Consider the following 17,078-nt stretch of genomic DNA (forward strand, 5'->3'; position numbering starts at 1 on the left):
GAAGATGTGCTTTGGACAGACGCAAAGAAGGAGTTAAATAAGTTTTTGCAGAACCAATTACTGCAGAGCCTGACAAAGCAGCATATAGGTAGGTGGGGAACCATCACCATGGTCTCCTCCCAACCTCCTTTGTACAGATCAGATATTTAGACACCGGGGGAGATGCTAGTTCCGTTTCTCTACATTTGACAGATTTGCACCTGCAGTGAAAAGTTACACAGATGAGCATTTTATCTGGGTGTTCCTCATGCATGAAACCCAAGTGTCTGCACACAAATTGATCTGCCTTAGAATACACTCAGGTGACGAATGAGCTAAGCAGTCATCTTGAAGGGGGTCTGGTTCTGATGTTGTATTCCTCTCTCAGATCTGATAACTCATGTTTAATGGCTTCAGCCCTTCTTTCTCTGTCTGTAGGACGGGTGATGAATCTCAGGCTCATGGGCAAAGAGGTGGCCCTCCAGGCCTGTTTCTGGCCCTCAGGACTCTCCTCCAATCAAGCTCCCTTCCCAGGCTACTACACCTCAAATAAGCCCTGTTCTGAACACTCCCAAAGTGCTTTTTCCTGCCAGGAATATCTCCTTCGAATTTTTATGCTGCCCTTTGCTCTCTTTGGTGGAGTACAGAGAGATGCTTGGATAGGTCTGGAAGGTGGTGTTACTATCTTCATTTTGCTAAACTGGGCTGATTTTATGAAATTCTCTCTCAAAATCTACACACAGATGGAGATGGTTTTGAGAATACATGAAACTGGTCTTAATCCACCTCTCCCTCATGAGTCAGGGGGTGAACAAGAGATGCTATACTGGCCCATCCCTCTGGCTGCTTTTGCAATTCTGGTTCCCCACTTTTGCTGCAGCGCAAGTAGCAGCCTGGAGAACGAAAATATATTTGCCTTCAGGTTTTCCTGTGCAACTTCAGGACATAAATGGAACACACACATCGTCCCTCCAGACCAGGGCTGGGGGAAAAGGGCCCCAGCACAAGGGCCACATTCCCTATTTCAGGGGCCACCTAAAAGTGGTAAACATACAGGAGTCCAAAAGGGGGTGGACAGAGCAATCGATGTGAGACTCTTATCATTGCCCATTAGACCACTTTCCATCCAGTGAGCAAAGAGGACTGAAGACTGCTTCCTTGGCAAGAAGATTGCTTATAAGGAAATAGTCAGTTCTGCTCTGGTAAATCTGTTCTTTTTAAAAAGTGAGTATTTTATTGTACAATATTATATACATCCTTTGGGATGATCAGAGCTTTAGACACCAGGGGGAGATGTTAGTTCCGTTTCTCTACATTTGACAGATTTGTACCTGCAGTGAAAAGTTACACAGATGAGCATGTTATCTGGGTGTTCCTCATGCATGAAACTCAAGTGTCTGCAAACAACTTGATCTGCCTTAGAATACACTCAGGTGATGAAGGAGCTAAGCATTCGTCTTGAATGGGGTCTGGATCTGGCTTTGTATTCCTCTGCCAGATTTTGGACCTGATCATTAGTGCTTAATGGCTTCAGCCCTTCTTTCTCTATCTGTAGGATGGGTGATGAACCTCAGGCTCATGGGCAAGATGTGGCCCTCCAGGCCTGTCTCTCTGGCCCTCAGGACACTCCTCAAATCAATCCCCCTTCCCAGGCTACTACACCTCAAATAAGCCCTGCTCTGAGCCCGCCCAAAGTGCTTTTCCTGCCAGAAATATCTCCTTCAAATTTTATGGTGCCACATCCCCCCTTTTAGGGCCACATTCCCCCTTTTAGGGGCCACCTACAAGTGGTAAGCATTACAGGAGTCAAAAAGGGGGTGTACAGAGCAATCGATGTGAGACTCTTATCATTGCCCACTAGACCACTTTCCATCCATGCCAAAGTCAGATGCACATGTCTCTCCATCCTCTGCCCAGGCAGGCCAGAAACACAATCACCATTCATGGATGCAGTCTAGGCAGACCAAAGCAATGGAGGAGGGCACAGAGCCATGTCAGTGAGAGGAGTGTCCTTGGGCATGTCCTGGGAAAAGGCCAAGGACCAGAGGGAGTGCCAAACGTTTAGCCCTGAGTCCTGAGGTTCCTCACCCCTGTCCTTCACAAGGGAAATACCGTATTTTTTGCACCATTACACTCACCTTTTTCCTCCTAGAAAGTAAAGGGAAATGTCTGTGCGTGTTATGGAGGGAATGCCTACGGGTGGCATGCCTACGGATTTTCCTCCTCTAAAAACTACGTGCGTGTTATTGTCAGGTGCGTGTTATAGAGTGAAAAATACGGTAAATTATGTCCTTGTTTTACATCACCCCCTTCAGGCAAAAAAAATTCTGTAGTCATTTGTCAGACATTCATCACATTTCCTCATGATGTCTCTAACAAAGCCAATGGATGCAGACCTATTTGCATGAGAGATCATTTCTCATTTCCAAGGGATTTAAGAGAGGAGGAGGAGGAAGGTGCAGCTAGATTGAAGAGCTGTTTGTCTCTGGGACTCTCCCTTCCTTTGACTTCACCATGGCTTGGCTCCTTCTCTTCGCCGTTCTCTTTTTTTTTTTTTTTTTCACATTTAATTTTTTATTACTTGCATCAAGAAAAAGATTAAACAAAAGAATTATCTACACACACATGAGCTAATAAAAATAGAAATCATACACAATCATACACCACTAAAGAGAAAAAAAGTAAGAACAGAAGAAATATAAAAGAAAAAAAAAAAAACTTAATTTTCACATTTACTCCTTCTTAAATTAACACTTTCGGGACTTCCTTTAGCTTTCCCGACAATCATTCGAAATAATACTTTAAGCTACGCATTTCTTAGTAAATATTGTCATTATACTTTTTTATATTTATTTCTTAATATATACTATTCATTATTCGTTATACATTATTTGTACTCCTATTATCTTCAAACAATAACTCATATTCACTTACAGTGCATCTCTAAATCCCCTTAGCGTTATTTTCCCTTGACTAATAAGTTCCAGATAATCCACATACTTTCCCCAATCCTTGGTAAATTTTTGGTCTCTTATGTATCTTACTTTACCTGCAAGTCTATCCATTTCCATGTAATCTAGTAGTTTAGATCTCCACTCCTCTACCGTTGGTATTTCCTGTCTTTTCCACATCTGAGCAAGCATTACTCTTGCTGCTGTAACTGCATAGTACACTAGTTTACAATCTTTTTTCTTTATCTCATGGCCTAACATGCCTAATAAGAAAAGTTCTGCTTTCTTTGAGAACGTATATTTTAAGATCTTCTTTAATTCTATATAAATTTTTTCCCAGAACTGCTTCACTATTCCACACTCCCACCACATATGGTAGAAGGAACCCTCACTAACCCTGCATTTCCAGCATTTATTATCCACCTTATACATCTTTGATAATTTCATGGGTGTTAGATACCATCTATAAAACATCTTCAATACGTTCTCCTTTATCATTGTACAGGCCGTAAAATTTAATCCTTCATTCCAAAGTCTTTCCCAATCTTCAAATAGTATACTATGTCCTACGTCCTGTGCCCAGCGAATCATCACACATTTAACTTCCTCATCTCCTAAACTCCAGTCTAACAGTATCCTATACATTTTCGAAACAGTTTTCTCTTCTTTATTTATAATCTCCATCTGAAACTTGGATTCCTTCTCTCCATAGCCTCTCTCTTTAAGATCTTTCTTAAACATCTGATTCACCTGGAGATGGTGTAGCCAATCGAAAACATACTCTTTGACCTGATCGTATGGTCGGACCTTCCATTTACCGTCTTCTTTAATTATTAGCTGATTATATCTTGCCCAGTTACTTCTCATATTAATAGCCTTTACGCACATTACTTCCAGAGGTGAAAGCCAATGTGGCGTTTTTGGTTCCAGCAAGTTTTTATATTTTTCCCAAATTTCAATTAGTGGTCCTCTAAAAATATGATTTCCAAACCCCCTGTGTATCCTCCATTTTTCCCGCCATAAATAGGCGTGCCAGCCGAAGTTGTTGTCATGACCCTCCAAATCCAATAACTCCCTATTCTCCAACTTTACCCAGTCCTTAACCCAACTTAGGCAAACCGCCTCATAGTATAACTTCACATCCGGCAATGCGAAACCTCCCCTTTCTTTTATATCTGTCAATAATTTAAACTGAATCCGCGGCTTCTTTCCCTGCCAGATGTATCTCGAGAGCGTTCGTTGCCACTCTTTAAAAATTCGGCTTCCTTTAATTATTGGGATAGTTTGAAACAGAAACATCAACCTGGGTAATACATTCATCTTAATTGTGTTAATCCTGCCCCAAAATGACAGTTTTAACCTCCCCCATATTTCCAAGTCTTTTTTTATTTCCCTCCACGTCGGTTCATAATTATTTTTAAATAAATCTATGTTCTTAGGTGTTATCCAAATACCAAGATATTTCACTTTTTTGACTACCTCTATTTGTGTTTGCTGTTGAATTATTTCTGTGGTTTTCTGATCTAAGTTTTTGCTTATTATTTTGGTTTTACTCTTATTTAATTTGAACCCTGCCACCTCTCCAAATTGCTCTAATTCTTTCAATATTTCTTCCATTGCAGTTGTTGGTTCCTCTGACATTATTACAACATCATCCGCATATGCTCTGATCTTGTATACATTCTGTCCGACCCACACTCCTTTTATTTTTTGGTTCTGCCGTATAGAATTTAATAGGACTTCCAATGTCATTATGAACAGAAGCGGGGAGAGCGGGCAGCCCTGTCTCGTTCCTTTTTGTATCTTTATCTCTTCTGTCACTATGTTATTAATGATCAATTTGGCTTTCTGGTCTGTATATATAGCTTTTACTCCATTAAAGAAATCTTCCCCCACCTCCATATATTCTAAATTTTTCAGCATAAAGTCCCAAATGACATTGTCAAATGCCTTTTCGGCGTCTACAAACATCATTATAGCTTGTTTGTTAATCCTAACAGATAAGTACTCCAACATATTGATTATATTCCTTGTGTTGTCTCTCATCTGCCGACCTGGCAGGAATCCTGCTTGATCTCTGTGAATATTTTCTGATAACAACCTCCTCAACCTTCTCGCTAGGATCCCTGCAAAAATTTTATAATCTATATTCAGCAGTGAGATCGGTCTATAATTTTTGACCTGGGTTAAATCCGCGTCCTGTTTAGGAATGAACGTAATAAATGCCTCCCTCCAAGTCTCTGGGAGTTCTCCTTTCCTTAGAATATTATCCATAATTTCTTTCATAGGTCCCATCAATACAGTTTTCATCTCCTTATAATAACCTGCAGTAAATCCGTCTGGACCTGGGGCTTTTCCTCTCTTTAGCTCTTTTATTACATCTTCTATTTCATCACTTCCTATTGGGGTATTTAGTCGTTGTTTTCCCTCCATTGAAATTTTCTGCACCCCTTTGTCCCTCAGAAATCTTTCTATTCTCCTTAAATTAGTTCTCTCCCTGTTAGAGTATAGTCTTCTATAGTAGTCATGAAACTCTCTCCTAATTTCTTTGGGGTCTGTTTTCTCTTCCTCTCCTACCTTTATTTTATTTATTGTACTCCGTTCCTTCCTCTTTTTTATTTGCCAGGCAAGCCATTTGCCTGATTTATTTGCAAACTCAAAGTTTTTTTGTCTTAATTTTTTGATATTCCACTCCACCTCTCTGTTTATTATTATGGCAAATTGGGCTTGTAATATTTTTATTCTTTCTTTTGCTTTCTGACAATTGGGTTTTTGGGCTAATTTTTGTTCATTTACCATTATCTGCCTCAAAATTTCCTCCCTCCCTTTCTCTCTATTCTTATTTTTAATTGCATTTTGCTGGATAAAGTAGCCTCTTATTACTGCCTTGCTTGCGTCCCACACCACATTAGCTTTTGTTCCTTTACCACTGTTTTCCTTAAAGTATTGCTTTAGTCTTTCCTGCGCCGTCTCAACAATTTTTTGGTCTTCCAGAAGATAATCCTTCAATCTCCATCTAAAACTTCTTGGCTCCAGGCTTTTTATTTCTAACTCTATCGGGTTATGATCTGAAATTACCCTCGGTCTTATTTCTATTAGTTTAATTCTTGGGCATAATTCACTTGAGGTCCATATCTGGTCGATCCGTGACATAGACTGATTGGGTTCCGAGTGGAAGGTGAATTGTTTATCTAGTGGGTGTTTGAGACGCCAGATATCTATCAAATTACTATTATCCACCATTGAAAAAAAAGATTTTGGTAGTTTCCCGTTCCTACTTCCTCCTTCTCTATACCTATCCACTTCTAGAGAAACCACCCCGTTCAAATCACCCATTAGAACAATTTTCTGATCTACATATTCACATATTTTCTCTTCCAATTTATTAAAGAATTCCGACTTATTGTCATTTGGGGCATACACCCCTATTAACACCAAATTTTCTCCTTGCCAATTAATACGGACCCCTATTATCCTACCCTCTTCATCCTTAAATATTGTTCTAGCTTCAATCTTATTTTTAATATATAGTACCACTCCTCTTTTCTTCTCTTTATCCAATGATTCAAATTCCTTCCCCAATCTCTTGTTAATTAATATTTTCCTGTGCCTTCTGGCTATATGCGTTTCCTGGAGACAAATAACATCCAAATTTTTCTTTTTCAAATATTGCTCGATTTTATTCCTCTTTTTTTTCTCATTCATCCCATTGATGTTCCAACTCCAAATTTTTAACCCCATAATTTCTAACTCTCCCTAACTCTCCCGTGAATTTTCCTTTTCTTTATGGATTCTCTGGGTCCCCCTCTTCTACTTCGCCCTCTGTTTCTTCGTCTGGTCCACTCCCCCCTCCCTCCTCTTCCTCTTTCGATTCTGATTCTCCTGAAGCTCCTCCCTCCGCTCCCCCCCTTCCATTCATCTGTGCTCTTAACTCTTTATATTTTCTCAGGAATTTCCCGGTTTCCTCCTGATTTAATAACTTGTGTTTTTTGCCTCTATATGCAAAAGATAACCCCTCCGGGAATTCCCACCTGAATTCAATTTTATTTTTCTTCAGTGCCTGCACCAATGGTTTATAAGAGTCTCTTCGTTTGAGTAGTCTGATTGGGATGTCTTTAAAAATAATGATGTAATTCCCCTCAATATTCAACCTCTTTTCCCTATTCTTTTGAAGAATCTTGTTCCTTATATCTTTATCTTTAAATGTAATCAGGCAGTCGCCTGTATATCTCTTTGTTCTTGTTGAGCTAACCCGCATTCTAAATGCACTCTGCACATTTTTGGCCATTTCTTCCACTGATATACCCATCCATTCCGCTAGCTCCATTACTAATTTCTCCTTAATATTTTCATTTTGTGCCTCTGGCACTGCCCTCAGCCTTAGATTCACCTCCCTCTGTCTCAATTCATTCATTGCTATAATGTCCTTCATCTCTTCCTGTGCCTTATTTAAATCCATCACTTCTGCTTTCACCTTTTCCTTTTCTCTTTTTATATCCTTTAACTCCAATCTAGTCTTTTTTAATCCTTCTTCATTGAGCTGCGTTCTCCTAAATATTTCCTTTATTTGGCCTTTAAGTTCACTCACTGTTTCATCCATCTTTTTGTCCATTCTCCCAATCCTGTTATCTACTTGTTCTAATTTATATTCTACATTATTTTGACTCTGTTTAATTTCAGCAAGCACCTTCAAAATATCAGTCTTAAAATCCACTTCTTGTTTAGATCCCCTTCTATCACTAGGTACTCCCCCATTCGTACCCCTCTTTCCCGTATGCGACATCCTTCAGATTTTTCTTTTCCCCACCTCCCAGAAAGTATCTTCCTCCCTTATTTCTTTCTTGTGTTCTAATTGTATATTTTTCACCTCCTCCCTTTCGCTATATTGACTTTTCGTCCTTACCCCCCTCCTGGGCTACCAGACCTTTATACAGATCTTTCTATTACACTTATAGTCAGTATAGCGTTTTCCCAATTAGTCCCACAAGTTCACTTCTCTCCGATCTGGTTATCTCTCAGCCAGCTGTTCTTCTCGCCTCCAAACAGGCTAATCCGCGCAATTGAGCAGGGACTCAGGTACAGTTAGTAGCAGTATCGCATAACAGCAAAGGGAGGGGAGAAAAAGGGGGAGGAAAGATAAACAATAAAAATAACAAATAGGGGATGTAGGGGGGATAGGGAGAGGTAGGAGGGATAGGGAGAGGAAGGAGGAAGAGGAACCAGCCGAAAAAAATTAAGCAATCTCCATCCCAACGCTGGGCGACATCAAGTTCTTAAATAAACATTAATTTTCTGATATCTCAGTTCTACCTCAAAGACAACTAGCAATCCAAGTCTCTTTCTGAAGTATATCTGTATCTTTTCTGAAGATATAACTTAGATCACCAAATCTTAGTTCGTCAAGTCTTAGTTACTCATATGAGTCAGCATTTAGCATTTTCGTCTCCAATTGAAAGAGAAAAGAAGTCAAACGCCTCACAGGGAAAAAGGGAGACACCTACAGTGGGGTGGTGTCCACGCTAACTTACTTCGCCTTCTCCTCTTTTTTCCCTTTCTTCTTTCACCGTTTTCACACTGAGGCGGTTTCTAATGGCGACGGGGCTTCTCTTCCGGCTCGAAATCCTTTGCGTTCTTTCATGCAAAACCGAGAAGCACCTCCCCTCTTCTCCTCCCCTCCGTTTCGCCAAGGACCTTTTAATCCAACAAGTTTTTCTCTGGCCCCTCTTCTTCTCTCCTATTGCAACAATATTACTTCCCTTAGAAAGATTCTCTCTCGTCCTGAGAGAGCAGCCGAAGGGCAGTGTTTTATCCGCCAGGGCAGCTCACTTTCACTTTCCCCCTGCACTGACGTTGCGCTGCGTCTGCGTTGATTTCGGGATTCAGCTAAACTCCGTTTACTCCTTTTATTCCTCCGAGACTTCCTTGTTAGTATTTGGGCTCTTGGCCACCAAATTCAAGTATTTTCCTTTTTTTTTTTTGTGTCGGAGTTCTTGGTTTTGAGAGCGGACCGCTGTTCTCTGCAAGCTCAGGGCTTCGCTAATTGGAGGTGGATAATGGCGTCCCTCGACCTGCAAGATCTCTCCGCCACTCTCTTCACCTCTCTCGAGGCTACCTGGCAGCCGGGTTGATCTTTTTCTGGTCACGCTGGGAACCGGACCTTCTGAACACCCTCCAGAAGTATTTTTGGGGGGTCTCCGCGCCCTGGAGTTGCCCCCTCCCTCCAAAATAGCTCAGGCTCTCACTCCCGGTAAGAACCTTGCTTGCGTCGAGCTCGCGGCACACCGGAAGTCCCCTCTCTTCGCCGTTCTCAGCTACTGCTCAGGTCTGGTTCTGGGTGGCTAATGGGAACACATCGGCTTGTGCTGAGATAATGGGTCAAGCAACAAATCCATTTACCTTGTGTAATTTTTCATATAAACACAATGCTTTCTGATTGTTATAAGCACAGAAAATGATGTGTAGTCTTTTTTCTTTCTCTTTTTGCAAAGGTGTCATTTCACAGACTGTAACTCAGTCAGCCTCGGAGTCTGTGTCCCTGGGCCAAACTGTGAAGCTCACCTGCTCCAGAAGTAGTGGTGGTAGCTGGAGCAGCTTTGGCTGGTATCAACAGAAACCTGGACAGGCTCCTCGCTTTGTGTGGTATGGCTCCAGCACCAGGGGAGAAGGGATCCCAGATCGGTTCACAGCTTCAGCCTCTGGGAGCACTGGCTCTTTAACCATCTCCAACACCCAGGCTGAAGATGACGCAGTTTATTACTGTGGTGCCAGGGAGTACACTGGTAGTAGCAAGTTCCACAGTGATACAATCTGATGGGGAACTGAGACAAAAACCTTCAGTCTTCCTCCCTAGAGTAGGTAACTTGAATGATTCAAGAGCTTTTTTGAGCATGAAAGTGACATCCTGTTAACTCTGCCAGCTGAACCATTTCCTATCTTGAAGCAGAAGAGAAAGCTGTTTATTACTGTCTGTCTGATGACAGCAGTGAGCAGCACACAGTGACACAACCACATAGGAATGTTAGGGCTTTATAGGGCTTCAGTTGGCCTTGAGTGTAGCTGTTGTCTTATTTTTTGAGCCATTCTCCATTAGCGAATGAGAAGAGAAACTGCATTCAAAATACTCTGAAGGGCAGCAAATGTTTTGGCAAAATTCCTGAGGTGGGATGCATATGAAAAAGGCATCAGGATCCTTCCCCCAGGGCAGTTGGTGATGAAGTACAGTTGGAAGAGGTATAGAGCTTTCATGGAAGAGTTGGAAGGGACCATGAGGGTCATCTAGTCCAACCCCCTGCTATGCAGGAATCTTTTGCCCAATATGGGGCTTGAAGTGTCAGCTCTGAGATTCAGGGTCTCCTCCTCTACCAACTAAGCTATCTCTCTCCAGGAATTCTTCTTAACCTGTTTATATACTTTCTTCATCTTGGACTCATGTTCTCAAACACTGTCCCACTACAATTGCATTTAACTGGTTTCTTAGAAATGCTTTGGAACCTGACATTTTCTGCCTCTGTCTGTAGGGGGAGAAGTTGGACCACCTTCCCCACATTTCATAGAATTTAACTGCCACGGAGAGTGTGAGCATCGCCAGCACCTGCAGAGCCAATGAAGCAGGAGGCAGTTCAGAAGGACACACCTGCTCAGCTGTTCACCCCCAGCTGACCTTCCTACTCATTTGTGTGCAGAAATCCAACCATAACTGTCAGTGTGCACACAACAGAGGCCGAGGCAACCTCACTCCCAACCGCTTCCCCTTCGCCTTGTGCTTTGGAAAGTTTTGTGAATCTGCAAAGCCTTGGAAGGAAGAGTTTCCCTCTATGATGGTTTCCACAAGAAGCTTAGATTCATGTTTGTGTGTGTGTGTGTGTGTGTGTGTGTGTGTGTATTTTGAAATCAGCCCTGTCTTGGCCAGAAAGTGGAACAATGGAACTAATCACATCTTCAGAAAATTAACTACACCTGCCAAGTCTCTCCTTTTTAAAAAGTGCTTGGTGTTAATGGTGAGTAAGAAAAGCTTTACACATATTCCTCAACATATGTTACATACCCTCCAACAATTTTTCCCACTGAAACTGAGACATTAGCAGGGTCCTGCCAGAGCACCTTCTGGTCTTGAGCTCTGAGATATGAAAGCTAGGAGCTAAAGGGCACTTTAAACTTTGGTTAAGGGCACAACAATGGAATGTCTAGGCACACTTTTTTATAACAATAGAAAGCTGAAAATGAATGAACTGCAGCCAAAATCTTATATCCGTTTTTCACATGGTCTAGTCCTCATCTGAAGACTGCAATAAACAAAGCCATGATTCCACACTAAAGGGTCTCTTCTCCAGTCTTCAGAGAGTGGCTGGAAGTGAGGAGGCAGGAAAAGGTCCTCCTTTGCTTCCACTCTGCAGTTTTATTCTGAAATCTGAGGCGCCGTACTGCGCCCAGATGTCAGAAACTGTTCACGCTAATGAAATTTCTTGTTGCAGAACAAGCCTTGAATAATGGGAGTTTCAAATGCTGCCCCCATCACTCTTGTGCAAATGTCTCCTTAGAATATTGGCTTTGGACAAGGAGTTAAATAAGTTCCTGCAGAACCAATCACTGTAGAACCAATTTGCATGAAGAACCCCTTTGGTATTTATAGGGGGGTTTAGATAGGATCAAGAAGATCCCATCTTGATCTCTTTCCCAAAGAAAGGCACACCCTTTTGGAGAGTTCACCATGGCACTGCCTCTGTTTTTCCTGGCACTTCTCAGCTTCTGCTCAGGTAAGGGTACGGAGGACTCACTCTGGAAGCCTATTTCCACTATAATGATTTTATTATTAATACCCTGCCCATCTGGCTGGGTTTTCCAAATCACGCTCTGTGCTTGTCATGGAGACTGAGTGCCTCTGTGATATCTGAGTCCATGCAGAATGTCTCCAACGCATGCTTTCTGCCCTCTTTCTTGATGACAAGGTGTCAGTTCACAGCCAGCCTTGACTCAACCTGCCTCTGAGTCTGTCTCCTTGGGCCAAACAGCTAAACTCTCCTGCTCAAGAAATGGTGGCAGTAAGTGGGATGAATTTCACTGGCTTCAGCAGAGACCTGGAGAGGCTCCTCTTTTTCTGTGCTATGGATCCAGCCGGAGAACAGGGATCTCTGATCGGTTCACTGCCTCTGCCTCTGGCAACATGGGCTATTTGACGATCTCCAACATCCAGGCTGAAGATGAGGCAGTTTATCACTGTGCTGATTGGGAGTACACTGGGAGTAACAAGCTCCACCGTGATACAATCTGATGGGGAACTGAGACAAATACCTTCCCTTTTGCTCCCCTGAGCTGAGAATGAACTAGCACTCAGGGGCCAATTTTTGTTGATGTCAGAGGAGCGTTTGAACTAAAGAGCTAAAAAGCGTGGAAAGCCCATTTGTCCTCAGTCACTTCTCAACCAAGATGATCAAGGGCCTGGAAACCAAGCCTTATGAGGAACAGTTGAAGGAGCTGGGTATGTCTAGCATGGAAAAGAGGAGACTTGTGGGGAGATATGATAGGCATCTTCAAATATCTCAAAGGCTGTCACATGGAAGAGGGAAAAAGCTTGTCTTCTCCTGCTCTGCAGGGTAGGAATCTAGGGGTTGTGGACTCTCCTTCCTTGGAGGGTTTTAAGCAGAGGTTGGATGGTCATCTGTCCTGGAAGCTTTAGCTGAGATTCCTGCATTGAAGGGGGTTGGACTAGATGACCCCTAGGGGTGTTCCACCTCTACAATTGTACGAGTTTATGATTCTCAAGGGTCATCTTTCTCTGTGTGTGTTTTTCAAGGTGTCAGTTCACAGCCAACCTTGACTCAACCTGCCTCTGAGTCTGTCTCCTTGGGCCAAAGAGCTAAACTTTCCTGCTCTAGAAACGGTGGCAGTAAATGGGATGGATTTCACTGGTTTCAGCAGAGACCTGGAGAGGCTCCTCTTTTTCTGTGCTATGGATCTAGCCGGAGAACAGGGATCTCTGATCGCTTCACTTGCTCCATCTCTGGCAACATGGGCGATTTGATGATCTCCAACATCCAGGCTGAAGATGAGGCTGTTTATTACTGTTGTGACTGGGAGCACAGCATCATTCAAGGGTTCCACAGTGGTACAATGTGAGGGAGAAGGGAGACAAAAACCTTCTCCTTTCCTCTCTAGGGTGAGGCAGGCATAATCATTCAAGAGTTTCTTGGAACCTTTATGTGTATTGTCTGTTTTGGACAAGAATCTGTGATGACATCAACTTATTTGGAGACAGGGATGCAAACAGTGAAGTGATATCATGTTAAATACCACCTGGTCACCCCCCCCAAAAAACCAATACTTTTTAGCCCACACCGGTCAAACTTTTCTGGAATTTTGAAAGGGAAAAGCTCTGTATATCTGTTTGTCTGCTCCTCTATGCAAATACAAGTAGATAAAGAAGTTCTTGCAGAACCAATGAGCACAGAGCCAATTTGCATGAAGGAGTCATGTGGTATTTCTGAGGGACTTCAGAGAGGATGAAGAGGATCCCATCTAGATCTCTTCGGAAGGGAAGCCAGACTCCTTTAGAGAGCTCACCATGGCCTGGCCTCTGTTTTTCCTGGCACTTCTCAGCTTCTGCTCAAGTAAATCCCCCACAATTGTCTATGGATGCTTGTTTTTAATTTCTTGTTGCGTTTAACTTGTCTTTAACTTTTTATGAGTTTATTATTTTTATATTGTTGTAAACCACTGTGACATATTTTTAATGAGACAGAGGAATATAAATATTTTTATAAATAAAAGTATCGAGGACTCAGTGAACACAGGCCAAGATCAAATCTTTTTTCACGATGTACTCATCATAGGAACATAATGCTTTTGTGATATTTTTGTAACTTAACAAAGTTAAGATTTATTTCTTATTTCTTTTTCAAAGGTGTCAGTTCGCAACCAACAGTGACCCAGCCTGCTTCTTCTTCTGTGGCCCCCGGCCAAACAACTAAACTCTCCTGTACTGGCAGTCATGGTGGTAGCTGGCACTACTTTCAGTGGCACCAGCAGAAACCTGGACAGGCTCCACGCTTGTTGCTCTATGGGACCAGCAGGGGAGAAGGAATCCCAGATCGGTTCATTGCCTCTATCTCTGGGAACACTTACTATTTAGCCATCTCCAATAAACTGAAGATGAGACAGTTTATTACTGTCTTGCTTGGGAAGGCAACAGTAAAACATTTCACTGTGTTACAACCAGTTTGGTTTCTGAGACAAAAACCTTTGCTCTTCCTCCCTAGAGTGAGAAAACAAGAAGAACCTAAAAATATGGCTAGTCAAAGTTGAGCGGTCTTTGTTTTTGACAGGAACGTGTGATGATATCAAGTTATTTAGTTACACTGATGCTATTAAGGAAATGATCTCCACCCATGAATGGACTCCACATTTTTTGACAGGCAGTCTTGGGCAAAGGAAAATTGTACTGGCAGGCCCCTCACCTATCATGTGCAGCCTTGCTGGCATTCCCTAAGGAAAATGCTGTGGGTGTGGACTGTGTTGTGAATAAGGTTGTGCCAACAGATGTCAGCAAAATGCAAAATGACCCAAAGAGGGCAGGATGTGGTTCCTTGAAAACCGGAAATCATTTATCTAAATTTCATTTGGAATGACATGAATTCAAACGTGTACTTTAGATGAGTTCTGTTGAATTTATAGGTTTGATGAAAACCCAAATTCAATAAACAACCATCTGAAAGCTCAGGGGTGGAGGGTGTTGCAGTCTAACAACATGTGGGAGGAAACAAGATTCCCTCCAGGATTCTCTACTTTATCTTTGTGTTTTGCCAGGAGTAGGGAAGATCTGTCCTCACCTTTCCACTCACCCCTTCAACCAACCCATGGCCCAGCTGGGTTATCATCTAGTCAGGCCCCTGACAAAGCAGCATACAGGTGGGGAACCATCACCATGGCCTCCTCCCAACCTCCTTTGTGCATATAAGAGCTTTAGACACCAGGGGGAGAAGTTAGTTCCGTTTCTCTACATTTGACAGATTTGCACTTGCAGTAAAAAGTTAAACTGATGAGCATTTTATCTGGGTGTTCCTCATGCATGAAACTCAAGTGTCTGCACACAACTTGATCTACCTCAGAATACACTCAGGTGACGACTGAGCTAAGCATTTAGTATTTTTCGCTCTATATCACGCACCTGATCATAACACGCACATAGTTTTTAGAGGAGGAAAACAAGAAAAAAATATTCTGAATGAAACAGTGGATGTATCATTTTTGTGCTTCATGCTGTGGCAACAGACATGTGATTTGACGGTGAGTTTGGGGTAGCCCAATGCAAAAATCCTGAGAATCCATGTGGATCTGTGCTTTGTAACCACGTTTTTGCACCATTGCAGCCCCAGGCAACAGTGGGTGCGTGATTTTTTGGGTGCAGGCTGTAGCCATGGACATGCTATGTAATCTGATGGTGAATTTGGGGTGACCCAATGCAAAGATCCTGAGGATCCATGTGGATCCATGCTTTGTAACCACGTTTTAAGTGGGGAGGGAAGGAAAAACACAGAAGGGACAAGGAGCACGAGAGGCGTGTGCGGAGAAGCAGCTGGCTAAGAATGCAGGAGAAGAGTTTAACGGGAGGGAGGAAAGGAAGGCAAAAGTCCCCCCCCCGACCCAAGCCAGCCCTCTCTCTCTCTCTCTCTCCAACCTGCATGTTTTCCGGCTGCCTGCGAGTCCCTATAATGCTGGACGCAGCAGCAGCACTGGAACACGGAGAGGAGGAGGTGGTGGCTGTCGGCTGTGCTCCTAGCCGATGGAACCTGAGCCGGGTGGGCTGGAGCCTGCACGCAGTGTGACTAGGAAGGAATTAGAAGGAAGGACGCGATCCTTTCCTTTCCCCTCTGCTTGCCAGGAGGGCAGGGGATTTCCCTGCTCTTTGTTGTGTTTGAGCAAACACAGCAACAGAAAACAGAAGAGGGTGGGCAGTAACACCCTGAGGCAGAATGCAGGAAAGCAGCAGCCTCCTCTCTGCAGCCTTCCCTCCTCCGTGACACGCAATCTGATTTGTGCCTGATTTTTGCCCCTGCACTCGGGCCAGTCGGCTCCAGGGACCACATATTTGCTCAATAACACGCACAGACATTTCCCCTTACTTTTTAGGAGAAAAAATGTGCATGTTATAGAGCGAAAAATACAGTAGGTCTGGAATGGGGTCTGGTTCTGGCTTTGTATTCCTCTCCCAGATTTAGGACCTGATCATTAGTGTTTAATGGCTTCAGCCCTTCTTTCTCTATCTGGAGGACGGGTGATGAACCTCAGGCTCATGGGCAAGATGTGGCCCTCTTGGCCTGTCTCCCCCCCCCCCCAGGACTCTCCTCAAATCAAGCCCCCTTCCCTGGCTACTACACCTCAAATAAGCCCTTCTCTGAGCCCTCCCAAAGTGCCTTTGCTGCCAGGAATACCGCCTTCGAATTTTATGGTGCCCTTTGCTTCCCTTGATGCAGAACAGAGAGAGGTCTGGATAGGTCTGGAAGGTGATGTTCCTGTCTTCATTTTGCTAAATTGGGTTGAGTTTATCAAATTGTCTCTCAAAATCTACCCCCAGATGGATCTGGTTTTGAGAACACATGAAACTGGTGTTAATCCACCTCTCCCTTGTGAGTCAGGGGGTGAACAAGGGATGCTGTACTGGCCCATCCCTCTGGCTGCTTTTGCAATTCTGGGGAGCACTTTTGCTGTAACACAAGGAGCAGCCTGGAGAATGAAGATATATTTGCCTTCAGGTTCCTGTGCAGCTTCAGGATGTAAATGAAACACCCACATCCTCCCTTGCGACCAGAGCTGGGGGAATGTATTCAGCACAAGGGCCACATTCCCTATTTCAGGGGCCACCTACAAGCGGTAAGCATACAGGAGTCCAAAAGGGGGCAGACAGAGCAATCGATGTGAGACTCTTATCATTGCCCACTAGACCACTTTCCATCCATGCCAAAGTCAGATGCACTTGTCTCTCCATCCTCTGCCCAGGCAGGCCAGAGACACAATCACCATTCATGGATGCAGTCTAGGCAGACCAAAGCAATGGAGGAGGGCACAGAGCCATGTCAGTCAGAGGAGTGTCCTTAGGAAAAGTGGAATGTCCTGAGAAAAGGCCAAGACCAGATGGACTGCCAGAGGTTTGGCCCT

The sequence above is a fragment of the Podarcis filfolensis genome (assembly GCF_964270895.1).
Source record: "Podarcis filfolensis genome assembly, chromosome: 16".
Taxonomy (NCBI): domain Eukaryota; kingdom Metazoa; phylum Chordata; class Lepidosauria; order Squamata; family Lacertidae; genus Podarcis; species Podarcis filfolensis.